Raw genomic sequence first — 15,070 nt, forward strand, 5'->3', positions numbered from 1 at the left:
CTGTTTTTTCCCACTGCCAAATAAGGTGGATTTTTTTCTGTAAGAACACAAAATAAATGAGTTTTGCTATTCAGCATTTAAAACTTTGAGTTTTCAATCATACTTTGGCACCTTTTTAACACGTCAACACAATTTTTTCAGTCAAAAACATGCAGGCCTATTTACAACCATATCAATAACATTCTAAGTACCCTACGTATGTTTTATGATCATATTTCACGGTATTGACGCAATTAGGAGTGTTTCACATGTGAAAACAGAGGGACTTCGGTTGATCCGAAATTTTCGTTATCCGAACCAGCCGTCATCCCGATTATTCTGGATAAATGGGAGTTTACTATATTGTCTTTTCTTCCGATATCACTCAAAATTTGAATTTACCTGTTTTACTAAAAGCTAAAAATAATTTGTCTCTTTTTTTATACACAGTGTGTTTAGCTTCATAACAAAAGACTGAGACGATGACCTAATGGAATATATGTCAATAATATCAAGGAGCAACATGGGTCCATATCAACGCTGACTGTAAATGATAAGTTTTATTTTTGTAACAACTTTCCCCCAGAACTACTTTTTATTTACAGTTTTCTAATTGGGCAAGTGGGTGCCTGCTTAGTGTTCTGTGTTTGCAAACAGGCTGTAAACTTTTCAATTTCCAAGCACTCCTCCATAACAGGAAGGTTTGCAGAATTATATTCACTGTATGATCATTCATCATGCATTTTACCAAATGTGACATAATGCATCCATTCAGTTACTATTTCTAGATTTTAGCTTCCATGTGAGCATCAAGCAGTTTGCTGCAGAATTCTAGAGCATATTCTGAGTTCTAATATAATAAATTTCCTAGAGACCAAAAAGCTTATGTCCACAAAACAGCACAGCTTTAGAAAGTATCCCTCATGTGAAATCCAGTTTGCTCTTTTTTCACATGAGATACTGCGAACTACAGATGACAGGCAATGAATTTCTAAATTTCTGAAAGGTATTCGATACAGTACCCTACTGCAAACTGTTAACGCAGGTACAGGCATATGCAATAAGCTCCCGGACTGGCTTGAAGACTTCCTAAGTTATAGAACCCAGTATGTTTTCCTCAAACATGAATGTTCGTCGGTGACAGGAGTAACATCAGGGGTGCCCCTGGGAAGTGGGCCGGACCGTTGCTATTTTCTGTACACACAAATTATATGGCAGACTGGGTAGGCAGCGGTCTGTGGTTGTTTGCTGATGATGTCCTGGTGTACAATAAGGTGTCAAAGATCAATGACTGTAAGATGACACAAGATGACCTAGACAAAATTTCTAGTTGGTGTGATGAATGACAGCCCATTAGAAACATAGAAAAATGTAAGTTAATGCAGATAAGTAGGATAAACAAACTGGTAATGTTGCAGAGCGAAATGAAATGGAACGAGCATGTGAGGATTGTGTTAGGGAAGGCAAATGATCAACTTCGGTTTATTGGGAGAATTTTAGGAAAGGATGATTCATCTGTAAAGGAGACAACATATAGGCTGCTAGTGTGACCTGTTCCTGAGTACTGCTCAAGCGTGTGGGATCTGAACCAGGTAGGATTGAAAGAAGACATCGAAGCAGTATAGAGGCGAGTTGCTAGATTTGTTACCAGTAGGTTTGATCAGCATGCAAGTGTTACGGATATGCTTTGGGAACTCAAGTGGGAATGTTTGGAGGGAAAAAGACAGTCATTTCGAAGAACACTATGAGAAGGCCTAGAGAACCAGCATTTGAAGCAGAGACCTGTGTGTCCCTAATCCACTACAGTCCTCCAACCGTGGCAAGGGACCTACAATTTTACATGTAATCTGAAACGTGTCATTCCAGCCAACTCTTCACATAATTGAGAAGTGAAGGCTAGATGAAAAGCAGACTAAAAATTTCCATTGTCTCACTGCACTTTGATCCTATGACTGCTCTGTTTCCAGGCTTGTCCTTTACCACTTGACCACCAGGCCTGAACCTGAACGTGATATTAGCCCAGAACATTTTAACACCTTTCAAAATGCTCAGAACTGTAATTTAAAAAGTTTAATTCATCTAGCATCTAAGAAAACCAATATTTAGAAGAAAGATTATACATTATTTATTTTACTTAAAATTACAAATATTAACAATAGTGCAAGAACACAGGACAATAATAAATTACAGCTTGTTCTGTACCTCAGCCAATAAAATCAAAGCAAACCAAAAAATACCTAATTATACACAGAATTATATAAGACATACTATACTGCCCATTTTTCTGGAAAATGATGTGCACAATTTTTCAGGTAAAATGTCTCTTAGGTAAACCAATAAAGATGAACTGAATGGTGAACATACACGCCCTGGAAGCTAATAGAAATTGGCAAAAAAGAATCAAACTTCTGAATTTTAAATGGCTATAGTCCTTTTGCATAGAGTTTTCAAAACTGAAAGTTCCTCTCTAAACTGTATTTATGTGTTTTGTGTTGATTTTATGATATCATCAAAACCTTACTGACAGCACACCAATTCACCAAACATTTGGGACTACTCATGCTAGGTAGATGAGATAACTGGAATTTCTTCACTGTTACTGCCATTAACCCACATCTACTAAGAGGCATTTTGGCAATATGTTATCGAGGGATTCTATAGTGGTCTTTAATGAGCTTATTTCATTCATTCAGTAATGGATCATTCAATTTCAAAGCACATATTTACACAGAAGAATAGCACAGGATTCCGAGGAGAGATTAAGTACTATCTGAAAGATCCTACACTGCAGTGGTTACATCCATATCTTTGTCATGCCCATCAGGAATTAATGAAAATTATATCCAGACAAGAATCACCTGGTGCAACTGGCTCTTAACTCAAAATCTGGACTTCCCAGTTTATATACAATGGATTGATGAAGCTACTTTCATATCCAATGGTGAGGCAAATATCTACAATGCACACTACTGGCAAGAAGAAAATCCTCACTTGTTGTACCATGATAACCAACACAACTTGAGTACAAATACTGGACATTTCTATGAACTGCTCCCAAATGTAATGGGCAGTAAGAATGCAGTTGTTGACATGGTTGCAGTAAGTTGTATGCTTGGCACATTTTATTTTTTGGCTAGGTGTACTTTATATCAAATAGGTCCTGATCAATAGATTGGTAGAAAGCTGCCAGTGACTTGGCCATCACAGTTTCAAAATTTCATAAGCCTTGATTATATCTTTGGCACAACAAAGAAATGAATGGAAATATCAATTTTATGAAGCTTCTGGTCACTCCCAAATGCACTGTTATAATGATTGTTATGTTGTTTTCTATAAGTGATTTATAACAATCCATTTTGGTGGTGAACCCCCATAGAAAGATGTGTTTGACTGTACTTGGAGGAAGGCATGAAGTGTTTTGAACACCAAAACAAGAATACACGTTTCTTCTAATAATTTTTGTAAGTACACTGTTAATATTTGCAGCCATTCGGCTTCAGTTGCTACTTCTATGCTATTTATCTAGTAGGTAAGAATAACTATGCCAACAGCCTTGCCGCAGTGGTAACATCGGTTCCTGTCAGATCACCAAAGTTAAGCGGTGTCGGGCTGGGCTAGCACTTGGATGGGTGACCATCCGGTGTGCCGAGCGCTGTTGGCAAGCGGGGTGCACAGCCCTTCTGAGGCAAACTGAGCAGCTAATTGATTGAGAAGTAGCGGCTCCGGTCTCAGAAACTGACATACGGCCGGGAGAGTGGTGTGCTGATCACTTGCCCCTCCATATCCGCATCCAGTGACGCCTGTGGGCTGAAGATGACACGGCGGCTGGTCAGTACCATTGGGCCTTCATGGCCTGTTCGGGAGGAGTTTAGTTTTTTTTTTTTAAGAATAACTATTGCTTGTCCTTTACAACTGATACATATATTTTAGTTTTTAACTGAACATGTGTCTCATAAATATTTTAGGTATCTTGGTCTATATGGAAACAAAATCAATAACTGTTTCTTTGCCAAAAACTTCTGTTTTTAAACAGTGTGTGTGTGTGTGTGTGTGTGTGTGTGTGTGTGTGTGTGTGTGAGAGAGAGAGAGAGAGAGAGAGAGAGAGAGAGAGAGAGAGAGCACGTGTGGGTATGCACACAATGAAACAACTGAAACAATTATTTCCTTTGTAAACCACTGAAGATCACTAAAACAGTTAGGAAAACATCTTCAGTTAAAAACAAAAATAAAATTCAGTTGCAAATGATGGGTAACTATTACTCTGATCTAGAAGTTAATCAGCATTTTATAAGTGTCAAAATTTCCAATCAAGTTTATTGAAAGTTGAAAATACAGAAAAAAGTTTGCTTCCTTACTTAAACATAAAAAGTAATTTTTTTCTTCTTTCCTTACACCATTGGTCAGATTGTCATATCCACAAAGCTTTTTGAGCATATAAAAAAATCTGCAGACAAAAAATTAGTTTTCTCCATTTATGACACCCTTATCTGAATGGTTAAAAAAATTTATCTGAAAAATATTACAAGTACAATTTTCTAGAAAATGGCATGGTATGTTTGGTTTTAAGCACCCCCTACATGAAATAAAGCTGCAATTTGTTTGAATGTGACCCTCATGTGTACTGAAGATTATATGTCCTGCCCTGTTTTGATTAAATGGGCTTAAAACTGACATTGTAAAATACACAAATTTTCAGTAAAGCTGAGTTGCACTTATGGGGTAGGCCATAAACAAAGTCCTCATTCAAGTCTACTATCTCAATTGACTTGTATGGATATACTACACCAGAGACAATGTTACTTTCTGGGGCACTTTCTATAAACTAAGATAGTGATACACCACATATGAAATTATAATTTTTTGGTCAACACACTCAGCTGAGTTTGCTTTCATTTCAGAGAGGTAATGAAACAATCTGTTAATCATCCAAGTTAGTGTTCCAGTTATTGCCTCCACATCAGCTCACAATTATATAAATATTAACTACATTTTGCTTCTCACTCATTTTTCATTAGTTTCTTAGTTCAGTACTTTTACACATGCAACCATACTCTGCAAACCCCTGTGAAGAGCATGCCAGATGGTACTTCCCACTATGCCATTTATTTGGACTTATTCCCGTTCCATTCACTTATGGAGCACAGAAAGAACGACTGCTTGAATGCAACTGCATGTGCTGTAATTGTCTTCATAATCATTATGGGAGTGATACTTAGGGGGTCGTAATATATTTGTTACTTAAAGTTGGTTCTAGAAACTTTCATGGAATAGTCTGCATATGTCTTCAAGCATTTGCTAGTTTAGCTCTTTTTGTATCTTTGTGACACTCTCCCATGGGTTGAATGAACCTGTGACCATTCGTATTTCCCTTCTTTGTATCTGTTCAAACATCCGCTGTCAGTCCTATTTGGTTTTGGGTGCCACATACTTTAACAGTATTCTAGGATGGGTCTCATAAGTGTTTTGTATACAGTCTCCTTTGTGGACTGTTTGCATTTCTGTAGTATTCTACAATTGAAACACAGCCTACCACCCGCTTTACCAATGAGTAAACCTATGTGATTGTTCCACTTCATATCCCTAACAATTGTTATGCCCAAGTATTTGTATGAGCTGACTGATTCCAACTGAGACTCATCCACATTGTTGTCATAGGATACTATTTTTTTTCCATTTTGTGAGGTGCACAGTTTTACATTTCTGAACATTTAAAGCAAGATGTTGATATTTTCACCATTTGACTGAATGTTTGTGCAGCTTTTTTCAGACAATGCTTCACTGTAGACAACTGCATGATGTACAAAAAGCTTGAGGTTACTATTAATTTTGTCTGTCAGGATGTTAATATACAACTCAAACAGCAAGGGTTACAACACACTTCCCTAGGCTACAAATGAATTACTCCTACATTTGTTGTTGATGCATCCTCCCTACCAATAAATTCTCAATGCAGACAAAATTACACTTGATAGCCTATGTAAATGTAATTTCACTAATAAATGTTGCTGTGATACCAATTCAGCTGATATTCAGAAGTCACACCAAATCTACCTAACTGCCTTCACCAATGGCTTCCAGGATGTCATGCGAGAAAAGCGCAAATTGTTTCTAATGCCTGATGGTTTCAGAATCTGTGCTGATTGGCACAGAGACCAGTCTGATGAAATATCTCATTATGTTTGAGCCCAGAATGTGTTCCAAGATTCTATGACAGATGGATGTCGATGGTATTGGGGGACAGTTCCATGGATTATTTCTGCTACCCTTCTTCCAACTAATGGCCATATGCTCTTGCTCATGTGTCTGGTATATTAAAGTTAAAAAGGGGGATGATTCACTCACAAGTTCTATAGGGAAGCTTACAGGATTTCCATCAAGTCCTGGGGCTTAAATTTTTTAGTGATTTCAGCTGTTCCACTACAACCCTGACATTAGTATGTATATATTTCATCTCTGACATCTTACAAAAATGAAACAGGGGCTATTACTGTAATTTACTTTCTAAAGAAAATTTGAAAACAGAGTTCAGCATTCCTGTTTTGCTTCGCTATCCTCAATTTCATTTTCTTTGTTATCTTCTCTATCCAGTGCATGGTCAAGTACTTTTCTAAACTCAAGCCACGTGCTACTCCTCAGAGCTAAATATTTTGATGTCCTTGAAATAAAACACTATTACTACTTTATCTAGTTCACTGAACATACAAATCTTTCTACTTGTTTTAGTTGGCCTTTGTACTTCAGTTATCATTCTTCCTACAACTTCCTCACAGTCATGGTACCAGTTTCAATGTGCACATCCTCAAAGAGGTTAGATGAAGTCTATTTGTTGCCATTAGATCCAATAAATTTTTGTTGTGAGTATACTTTCAAACTGTGTGTCCCAAATAGTTTTCAGAGTATTGTTCCACAGGTTGTCTTAGCAAGCCAACTCTGACTGGCAGTAATTTTTTTATTGCAGCCAATGTTACCTAGCTAACAAATACTGTATGAAAAGTATTCTCTCTGGTTATTGCCAGCAGCGGATGTAACTTTCAGGAAGCTCGTGACACTTGGCTTATTTGGAAAAATTTATTAATTTGCTACCAGTTTCTGTCAATGACCATCATAAGGCACCTGAAGCCATGTTATAAAACAAATGAAAACAAAATCTCAAGGTACAAAACCTCGTAAAGACATAAAATACAAAGTGTAACATTTCCAGAGAAGTTTTAGCATTTTTCCAGGACAGTTTGAGATCTCAAGGGTAAGTAAATACATACAATGACTAAAAATGTAAGGACTTCTGTATTTCTCCCCTGTGTAAGCTAAACTCTTACGTACTAACATCAACATCTTTTGTAATGAACTTTTTTATGTGGAAAGGAAGCCAAATGATATGTGTGTCTCATTAAGACCACTGTTGTTATTTTATTTCAATAAAACAAAACACATTTTGGGACAAAAATATGCATTTCCTTGGAGTCACAAGACAGATTTAAAATACCTTTAGTGATTCCAGAAATAGCCTCAGAAAAATTTAGGCGTCTGGAAAAAAGTGAATAAGGCAGGGAAGTGTTGTGAAAACCAGCACTATAGGTGACCACCAATAAAATGTTGGTTTTACCATGTTCATTATTGTTCCATAAAAACATGGGAGAACTGCCGGATATCAGTAACTTCCCGCCACAATATTTCGGCGCAGAGTCTTCTGGCCATCTTCAGGTGAATGCCATTGTAGTAGTACTGGCGAGTACGCGCTGGGCTCCACTATTTAAAGCATTCTGAGGTGACATTGCGCATGCGCTGCTCAGCGCGTGCGTTCATAACGGCTCCGTGCGCTGCGCCTCGCGCCCTCCACTGTGAAAGCCTGGTGTATCGGTGTCAGGTCGATTTCCATCTTTATGCAGATAACTACGTCGACTACGAAGTTTCTCTATAAAAGGATTCCGAGCAGAGTTCAGCTGATAACCGCTATCTCGATTGATGAGAGTCTCGTTGTCAGACAATCTTATTTCCACAGATTCATTGATAATCGAGCTCCAAAAGTTTGATGTATGGGCCAAAATTTTTGTGTCGTTGTAATTCATGGAATGGTCTGTGGAAATACAATGTTCGGCGATTGCGGACTTGGTGGGTTGGAGAAGGTGAGTATGCCGTTGGTGTTCCACAATGCGTTCCTGCACAGTTCGTGTTGTTTGCCCTATATATGATTTGCCGCATTCACACGGAATTTTGTAAACACCTGGTTTACGCAGGCCCAGGTCGTCTTTAACGGATCCCACCAGTGATGAAATTTTGGAAGGAGGGCGAAAGATGACTCTCACTTGATACTTTCTCAATATTCTGCCTATCTGTGAAGAAATATTCCCAATAAATGGTAGATAAACAGTCGACCTGAAGGCCTCTTCCTCTTCCTTGTTCCGTCGTTTGTAGGTCTTCATCACTCTGTTCACTTGCCTAGGTGAAAAGCCATTCTTCAAAAATACTTTTTGCAGGTGTTCCAGTTCCGCTTGAAGACTGTCGGCGTCAGAGATAGTATGGGCACGGTGGACCAAGGTTTTGAGAACGCCCATTGTTTGTGCTGGATGGTGGCAACTAGTAGCTTGTAGATACAGGTCTGTATGAGTGGGCTTTCTGTACACCGAGTGACCAAGTGTGCCGTCACTCTTCCGTCGCACCAAGACGTCTAAAAATGGCAGACAACCATCTCTCTCTATCTCCATGGTATACTTTATGTTTTCATGTATGGAGTTCATGTGACGTAAAAATTCTTGGAGACGGTCCAGACCATGACGCCACACTATAAAAGTGTCGTCAATGTACCGCCAAAATACTGTCGGTTTAAAAGTGGCAGAGTCGAGTGCTCTCTCCTCAAAATCCTCCATAAAAAGATTGGCCACCAGGGGAGACAAAGGACTCCCCATGGCGACACCATCAGATTGTTCGTAAAATTCGTTGTTAAATATAAAATATGTAGAGGAGAGAGTGTGCTCAAACAATGCTGTAATGTCTGCACGAAACATATTGCCAATGAGGTGTAGTGAGTCCACCAGAGGCACCTTTGTGAACAGTGAAACCACATCAAAACTGACCAATAAATCACTACTTTGCAGTTTTAGTGACTGAAGTCGTCTGATAAAATCACCAGAATTCTTTATGTGATGTGCACACTTGCCTATCATTGGTTTGAGCAAAGATGCCAAGAATTTTGCTAGGTCGTAGGTGGCTGCTCCAATGTTACTCACAATTGGACGTAATGGCACATTTTCCTTGTGGATCTTAGGCAGTCCATATAGCCTAGGTGGAACTGAACTGTTTGGTTTCAGTCTCTTGATGACCTCCTTCCGTAGAGAACTATTTGATAAAAGTTCTGCTGTTATTCGCACTACTCGGCTCGTGGGATCCTTATCGATTTTGCGATACGTTGAATTACATAATAAAACTTTGATCTTATTAATATAGTCATCCCTTGGTATGAGGACAGTAGCGTTTCCTTTGTCAGATTTTAAGACTACTGTATCCACATCTGCTTGTGAGTTACGGAGAGCTATCCTCTCCATGGGCGAGATGTTATTCTTCATTGGTGCACCCCTGGTCAATACACGGCAAGACTCTCGACGAACTTCCTCCGCTTCATCTGTATCAAGACGGCGTACAGCTTCTTCGATGGCACTGATGAAATCCACTAGTGGCGGTGAAACAGGTGTGGGAGCAAAATTCAGTCCTTTTGCTAGCACAGACAAAGTCGCGTCATCTAAAGTTTTCTCTGTCAAATTAACAACAGATTGTCGAGTTGGAACTTCCTGCTGCATCTGTTTAGAAAGTCTGTCAATCTTGGCAGTTTGCCTCGCCACAGCTTTATCATGGTTCCAGTTTGCTTTAGCCCATGTCACACCATCCACCCAGTCCCACGACATAGAAGATAGTCTTGCTGCCAATTCCAAATGTATGTGGAACATGTCCTTTGATACAGAATCCAATTCACGCCGAGTAAAACGAATCCTTTCTCACACCAAAGCCATGCTTGCTTTACGTTTGATGTTGTTTGCAGCAGTGGTATTTATGAAATGCACAATTTTGGCAAACGTTGGAATAATGCCCTTGTCTCTGCAACTTAATAAGAATATCAACAAGCTCAGCAGCCTCGCTCTTCTTTCACGTAACTTGTTGAATCTTAGAATACATTCCATCAGTTCCTCCCCGTAGAGTTGCTTGATGTGATGTTTAAAGATTTCCCGGCGTACTGATTGTTCCATAAAAACACGGGAGAACTGCCGGATATCAGTAACTTCCTGCCACGATATTTCGGTGCAGAGTCTTCTGGCCATCTTCAGGTGAATTCCACTGTAGTAGTACTGGCGAGTACACGCTGGGCTCCGCTATTTAAAGCCTTCTGAGGTGACATTGCACATGCGCTGCACAGCGCGCACGTTCATAACGGCTCCGTGTGCTGCGCCTCGCGCCCTCCACTGTGAAAGCCTGGCGTATCGGTGTCAGGTCGATTTCCATCTTTATGCAGATAACTATATCAACTACAAAGTTTCTCTATAACAGGATTCCAAGCAGAGTTCAGCTGATAACCGCTATCTCGATTGATGAGAGTCTCGTTGTCAGACAATCTGTGTACAGAAAGCCCACTCATACAGACCTGTATCTACAAGCTACTAGTTGCCATCATCCAGCACAAACAATGGGCGTTCTCAAAACCTTGGTCCACCGTGCCCATACTATCTCTGACGCCGACAGTCTTCAAGCGGAACTGGAACACCTGCAAAAAGTATTTTTGAAGAATGGCTTTTCACCTAGGCAAGTGAACAGAGTGATGAAGACCTACAAACGACGGAACAAGGAAGAGGAAGAGGCCTTCAGGTCGACTGTTTATCTACCATTTATTGGGAATATTTCTTCACAGATAGGCAGAATATTGAGAAAGTATCAAGTGAGAGTCATCTTTCGCCCTCCTTCCAAAATTTCATCACTGGTGGGATCCGTTAAAGACGACCTGGGCCTGCGTAAACCAGGTGTTTACAAAATTCCGTGTGAATGCGGCAAATCATATATAGGGCAAACAACACGAACTGTGCAGGAACGCATTGTGGAACACCAACGGCATACTCGCCTTCTCCAACCCACCAAGTCCGCAATCGCCGAACATTGTATTTCCACAGACCATTCCATGAATTACAACGACACAAAAATTTTGGCCCATACATCAAACTTTTGGAGCTCGATTATCAATGAATCTGTGGAAATAAGATTGTCTGACAACGAGACTCTCATCAATCGAGATAGCGGTTATCAGCTGAACTCTGCTTGGAATCCTGTTATAGAGAAACTTCGTAGTCGACGTAGTTATCTGCATAAAGATGGAAATCGACCTGACACCGATACGCCAGGCTTTCACAGTGGAGGGCGCGAGGCGCAGCGCACGGAGCCGTTATGAACGCGCGCGCTGAGCAGCGCATGTGCAATGTCACCTCAGAATGCTTTAAATAGCGGAGCCCAGCGCGTACTCGCCAGTACTACTACAGTGGCATTCACCTGAAGATAGCCAGAAGACTCTGCGCCGAAATATCGTGGCAGGAAGTTACTGATATCCGGCAGTTCTTCCGTGTTTTTATGGAACAATCAGTACGCCGGGAAAGCTTTAAACATCACATGTTCATTATTGTTCGTTATTACCTACTGTTTTATGTCTATTATTTTACAGGTATGATGTGATTATTCTTCTGAGAATACATAGCGTACAAACTGCCAGGAACTGCCACAAATTTCTTCTTCTTATCATCCATGCTTTCTAATATATCAACTACTTTTGGGGTGCCAAAATGTACAAGAATAAATAAACTGTCTATAAAGCGTCACACTGTACAATGTACTTGCTAGCCTCTGGCCTGCCAAGGAGCACTGCAGTCTTTGGTCTATGGATAAACCACAAAAGTCCACCACATTATGCCACATAAAACAGACCTGGCCTGTGGGTAGATCAGTGAGACTAGATCCAATGGGCAAGCCCTGCACATTTGTGGGAAATGATGGGCTTCAGATCGGCGGGCTCGATCCATTAGAGATACCCACAGAAATCGCCTGCGATATTGCCCCATTGTGGAAGTCCACTTGTGTGGCCAGCAATTCATGTGTCACAGACACCATGTTGATGAAATGAGATCGCAATGATCAATCCATGCAACACACAACTTGCGCAAATACTCCGAGAATCAGTACTAATGAGGATAGGTTGCAGCTCACTGTGAAGATGATCGCAGAGCCATAGGCAGGCATGTAGAAAAGACAACCACACTCTCACAACTAAATTTTCAGCTATAGCCTTTGTCACACAATCACTCGGACAAAACTCATGCACACATGACTGCCATCTCCAGCCTCTGCACCAACAGTCTCTTGAGAATCAGATCCAAACAAATCACTACTCACGCATCACTGCCTCTCATTGGCAGCTGCTAGGCTAGTGGCAAGAATTGGCGGCACTGACAGCAAGCTGAGGGGAATGGTAGAAATGGGAGAAGCAGAAAGAATGAGGGAGTAGGGAAGTGGTGCCCAGCCAGTGACTATGCACGACATCTCAGTAAACAAACCATTTCATCTACTGAGACAAAAATGAGATTTTTCATGTATTTTTCAAATTTCTGATTTCCCTGACACTTTTAAAATTCCCTTATTTCCAGAACTTGTGGCAACCCTGGCATTGCGAGACAATAAACATAAAAATATGTAACCTGTGACAAAAATCTTTCAAGCATTAATTAAAACAAAAGTGGCAAGTTCTGGGTACAATGCATAATTCAGTGTATCACATTGTCCCACAGGGACAAAGGAACAAATGATTAAGATTAAGGTTTCCAGAATATTAATGGTAAGTCATGTCATCTCATGGATATAAGAAAAACTAACCACAGTTAAACGGTCCAAGGTACACAGTATTAAACTCAGTAGCTTCATAAAGGGTACCTTAGTATGCAGAGGACCTGTCAATAAAAGCATTAGTTCATCTCCATACAAGTGGCTAAAATGACGTAGACATGACACCTAACTTATAGTCAAACAGATACAAACAATGGAAAAATCAGGATGGAATAATGACAACATTATGAAAATGATAGATTGCGTCTCACTATATAGTGCAGATACTGAACTGCAGACATGCAGACACACACAACAAAAGACTGCCAAACAAGTGAGCCACGACGTCTGACACAAGGTTCCGTCTTGTGAATAACCATACAGCTCTTACAACAACAAATAACAACAAATAATATAACAATAATGTCAAAAAACAAGAAACATACAACAGTTATAAGAGTTGATGCGAATGCATATTCTGACGGAACCTGTGATGCCTGTGCATAACATTGACTTTAAATCATCACATACACGTAACAACAAATTGCATATTGTTGCAATGGATGGATATGTGTGTGTGTGCGCGCGAGTGTATACCCGTCCTTTTTTCCCCCTAAGGTAAGTCTTTCCGCTCCCGGGATTGGAATGACTCCTTACCCTCTCCCTTAAAACCCACATCCTTTCGTCTTTCCCTCTCCTTCCCTCTTTCCTGATGAGGCAACAGTTTGTTGCGAAAGCTTGAATTTTGTGTGTATGTATGTGTTTGTTTGTGTGTCTGTTGACCTGCAAGCACTTTCATTTGGTAAGTCACATCATCTTTGTATATATATATATATATATATATATATATATATATATATATATATATATATATATATATATATATATAGTAGAGGGAAACATTCCACGTAGGAAAAATATATCTAAAAACAAAGATGATGTGACTTACCAAATGAAAGTGCTGGCAGGTCGACAGACACACAAACATACACACAAAATTCAAGCTTTCGCAACAAACTGTTGCCTCATCAGGAAAGAGGGAAGGAGAGGGAAAGACGAAAGGATGTGGGTTTTAAGGGAGAGGGTAAGGAGTCATTCCAATCCCGGGAGCGGAAAGACTTACCTTAGGGGGAAAAAAGGACGGGTATACACTCGCACACACACACACACATATCCATCCACACATATGCAGACACAAGCAGACATATTTAAAGACAAAGAGTTTGGGCAGAGATGTCAGTCGAGGTGGAAGTGCAGAGGCAAAGATGTTGTTGAATGACAGGTGAGGTATGAGTGGCGGCAACTTGAAATTAGTGGAGATTGAGGCCTGGTGGGTAATGGGAAGAGAGGATATATTGAAGAGCAAGTTCCCATCTCTGGAGTTCGGATAGGTTGGTGTTGGTGGGAAGTATCCAGATAACCCGGACGGTGTAACACTGTGCCAAGATGTGCTGGCCGTGCACCAAGGCATGTTTAGCCACAGGGTGATCCTCATTACCAACAAACACTGTCTGCCTGTGTCCATTCATGCGAATGGACAGTTTGTTGCTGGTCATTCCCACATAGAATGCATCACAGTGTAGGCAGGTCAGTTGGTAAATCACGTGGGTGCTTTCACACGTGGCTCTGCCTTTGATTGTGTACACCTTCCGGGTTACAGGACTGGAGTAGGTGGTGGTGGGAGGGTGCATGGGACAGGTTTTACACCGGGGGCGGTTACAAGGATAGGAGCCAAAGGGTAGGGAAGTTGGTTTGGGGATTTCATAGGGATGAACTAACAGGTTACGAAGGTTAGGTGGACGGCGGAAAGACACTCTTGGTGAAGTGGGGAGGATTTCATGAAGGATGGATCTCATTTCAGGGCAGGATTTGAGGAAGTCGTATCCCTGCTGGAGAGCCACATTCAGAGTCTGGTCCAGTCCCGGAAAGTATCCTGTCACAAGTGGGGCACTTTTGTGGTTCTTCTGTGGGAGGTTCTGGGTTTGAGGGGATGAGGAAGTGGCTCTGGTTATTTGCTTCTGTATCAGGTCGGGAGGGTAGTTACGGGATGTGAAAGCTGTTAGGAAGAAGGTAGAAGGTAGGGGTGCGGGGTGTCGGTGGGGTCAGGAGGTTGATGGAGTCAGGTGAAAGGTTTTGTAGAGGGCCTAAGGTTCTGAGGGTTCCTTGAAGCTCCGCCTGGACATCAGGAATGGGATTACCTTGGCAAACTTTGTATGTGGTGTTGTCTGAAAGCTGACGTAGTCCTTCAGCC

General features: G+C 40.7%; 1 protein-coding gene and 1 pseudogene across 1 annotated transcript in view; one reads left to right on the forward strand and one right to left on the reverse strand.

The window, feature by feature from the left end:
- The window catches only part of LOC126263283 (alpha-catulin), a 417,508-nt gene that overhangs the window by 83,014 nt on the left and 319,424 nt on the right, over nt 1-15,070 (reverse strand). The gene's annotated exons all lie outside the window — the stretch shown is intronic.
- LOC126191850 (5S ribosomal RNA) lies at nt 3,523-3,640 on the forward strand (annotated as a pseudogene).

The sequence above is a fragment of the Schistocerca nitens genome, chromosome 6, assembly GCF_023898315.1.
Source record: "Schistocerca nitens isolate TAMUIC-IGC-003100 chromosome 6, iqSchNite1.1, whole genome shotgun sequence".
Lineage (NCBI taxonomy): Eukaryota > Metazoa > Arthropoda > Insecta > Orthoptera > Acrididae > Schistocerca > Schistocerca nitens.